The following is a 3,764-nucleotide window of genomic DNA, read 5'->3' on the forward strand; positions in this document are numbered from 1 at the left end:
GTAATGCAAGAACTAGTAAAGCAATTAAGTTAAAGCAAGTCAAAGAGTGAGTGTCATTGGAAATAAGCTTGGAGTGATCCCAGGTGGTTCCATCACTACCATCCTGAGATCACAAGCTCTTCTAGACTTGTGTCTCTCAACCTCAGCAATTCAACATGTGAAAATCTCAACTCCCAGAATTCCCCAGCTAGATTTTAATTCTGGGAGTTGATGCACAATGTTAAAGTTGCTGAGAAACATGATCTACACAGGAACGTAAAAAATCAGAATAACATAATTACAGTGTTGGAAGGAACCTGGGAGGTCTTCTAGTCCAAGCCCCTTTTCAAGCAGGAGACCCCGGTTCTCTGTGTGGATGCTGTTTCCGGAAGTCCATTCTGGGTCTGGGCAACATAAAATTAGCTACCAGTTCTACCAAACTGGTGTAAACTGGCTGAATCCCACCAATGAGGAGACCTATACTATTACAGGCAAGTTGCTGTCCAGTCTCTTCTGAAAAGCCTCCAGTGATGGAACACACACAACTTCTGAAGGCAAGCTCTTCCATGGGTTAATTGTTTTCACTATTAATCATCATTAGCCACTGTTAATCAGTTTCTCTTCTATCCAGAGCAGGAACTAGAAGGACCTGGTGATCTCTTAAGAAAATGCCAACTGCTTTTCCAACACTCTCCTTCCTTAGAATGGAAGGAAAACATTTGCTGTTGTTTTTCTCCATGCCACAAATGGGGGGGAGACAGAGAAGCAAGCGGTGAGGCATCTAGCTGATGTTGATGTTTTTGTTGCTTGGAATCTAGAGCATCAGAGGAGGAGAATGAGAATCCCTACAGACATTTGATCTTAAATGGAAGAGATAAAGGTTTCCCCTGTCCAGTTGTTCTTCAATTCTAGGGGGAAGTGCTCATCTCCATTTCCTAGCCAAGGGAACTAGCGTTGTCTGAAGATGCTTCCATGGTCATGTGGCAGGCATGAGCATACGCCGAGGTGCACAGAACGCTGTTAACTTCTCATCAAAATGGTACCTATTTATCTACATGCATTTGCATCTTTCAAACTGCTAAGTTGGCAAGGAGCTGAGGCACGAACAGGGGCTCACTCCATTGTGCTGTGCTCGGGTCTCAAACCGTCAGCCTTTCGGTTGATAAGCCCAGCATATCTTCATATCCCATTTTGCGCCAATCCAAGAGCAATAATGATCAAGCAGCAGCTTGATCAGCTAAAAATGCAGAAGGGGAAATGTCACAGGGACCACTGTTGTAAATTAATCCTTTATTGCTGTTTTTTTAATTGAAAACATATTTGAGGCGTTTTAAGAGAAGTATAAAATATTTGAAGTAAATAAATATTGAAAGGAAGGCAGAAGTGAATAAAAATTGCCTGAACAGCAGTGGCAACACCTTTTAAAGCTTATTTTCTTACAGCCACAAAAAATGGAGTGGGGGCCAGATGTAGGGACAATAGTAATTGAGCTTCCTTTGGCCCCATTTTTTTTCCTGTATCCCATCTGCTTTGAAATGTTTAATGGCTGCATTCACACAACAAGCTTAATCAGGTCAGTTACAAACTTAAATCAGCATTCCCATACGTGTAATTAGTATTTAAATATAACTATATTCTAGTCTAGACATCATCTCTGGAATTCCCCAATAGTTTCCCACAGCTAGCCCTGTTCCAACATCACCCAAAAATAGACAGGGGCTACCATCTTGTGCAAGATTTCTCAACCTCCACAACTTTAGAAAATGTGGGCTTCAAGTCCCAGAACTCTCCAGCTGGAATGCTGAGGTTGAAAAACACTTGAAGTTGCTTTTTAACAACACTTAAAGTTGTATTAAGAGACTCTCTTAAAGTTGCAGAGGTTGAGAAACACTGATCTACTGAGACAGACTAGATATCTGGACTATAAGCAAAATATGATGAATCACAGGGCAGGAAAAATGGAAAAAGAAGAAAGGAGGAGGAGGAGGAGGAGGAGGAGGAGGAGGAGAGACATTGGATGTCTTCATGTAGCTTTAACCATGTCACCTGCAGTAACAACTAGGTTTGAATCGTTTCAACATTGGATAATTGTGATTTAGTGGCCTACCATATTGCATGATTCCATTTAGTTAGCCAATATTGCAGTTGTGCAAATAAAGAAAACGGAATAGCCATGTTGTGACTAAATACAGCTTCTGTTTTTCACAATTAAGTAAAAAAGTTGAACCTCATCCTATTCCAATTCTTTATCCACTAAAGGGGAGGGTAGAATTTTTTGAGTGGCTGGCTGAGGGTTGCAGTGCAAAACATTGAGTGGGGCCAGTGTGCAGGTATCAAAATACTAGAAGTGCTCCTCCATTTATATTTCACACTTACATACAGTGAAAGTTGACAACCATGTTCAAATCCAGTGAAATCACCCTGATGTCCTCTACTCACACTTTGCCAATCTGGCTCTTCTGGAAGAAATGAGTTTGTGGACCCTTCACAGGGCAGGGTCCACATCTTCCCCACTGATCAGGACCATAGAAACAAGAAACTGGGTGCATAAATCAATCCCATGCCAAATTCCTTCCTTCAGGTTTCAGGTTGAGCGTTTAGCCACTGGAAAACTAGTACCAGAGTTTGCCAGCCTTTCTCAGTTCTTTGGAAAATCAAAGGTACAACAATTTGTGTGAGTGGGAAGCTGAAAGCAGACCAACAGGGTAGAAGAAGTAGGGAGGGACCACAGAAGATGACCAGGCAGACAGAAACTCAGAAGCAAATATTAAGAAGGAACAGCCCCACTAGAAAAGACTGGACCAAGTTGTACCAAGAAACAATTCCTGATGCAAAACTGCACATGTTGGTTGTGACTTCAACGTTGCGGCCAGCAACAAACAATGCCACCGCTCCCATGTCACATAAATTCTTGGTAGCACATCCTGTGAAGGCAACCTGTTGGTCCTTGAATTCTTCTACATTGGAAGGATGGAAAGGAAAAGGATTAACCAGGTTGAATGGATAGAACTATCTCTAGAATTCTTCAGAGAATAACAGGGAGTTCCCAATTCTGCTGCGTTTCCGTATATTTATTAACATGGTTGTAAATTCACTTTGACAAAGATGGAGTCAAGGGCTAGCTCTCAGCTCACCACCATTCATTTAGTGATCGAAGTCACAATGACTCTGAAAAAAGTGACCTATGACCCAGTCTTCACACTTCACAACCATCACAGCATCCCCACAATCATGTGATCCAAACTTGGCTACTTGGCAACCGGCATGCATTTACAATGGGTTGCAATGCTCCAGGTTCTTGGGATTGTCATCTGAAACCTTCTGACGTGCAAAGCCAATGAGAGAAACAGGATTTGCTTAATAACCATAATACTACTACTTAGCATAACACAATAATAATACTTAACAACTTCAGTGATTCACTTAAGAATTGCGGCAAACTCCCCCCCCCCAAAAAAAAAATTTGGGTGCAACTTACTTAACAATTGCCCTGCTTAGCAACATGAATTCTGGTCCCAAAATGTGGTTTGAAGTTGATGATGACTTATCGACAGTAGAATTCCAATTGACAAAAGATTTTGCTCTTCACCATAGCCGGTCCTCTTTCTATCTACCATATTTTTCTGTGTATAAGACGCTATTTTTTTCCTGCAAACACCCTCTTCAAAAGTCAGATGCGTCTTATACGCGGAAAAATAATGGTAACCTCCGCAGGGGGTCCAGGGCATGCCTGTGTGCGTTGCCATGCCGCCTGGTGCAGGTGTCAAGCCCCTGTGGGCTTGCCA

This window comes from Protobothrops mucrosquamatus, unplaced genomic scaffold (genome assembly GCF_001527695.2).
Source record: "Protobothrops mucrosquamatus isolate PMUCROS unplaced genomic scaffold, P.Mucros_1.0 scaffold3020, whole genome shotgun sequence".
Classification (NCBI taxonomy): Eukaryota; Metazoa; Chordata; class Lepidosauria; order Squamata; family Viperidae; genus Protobothrops; species Protobothrops mucrosquamatus.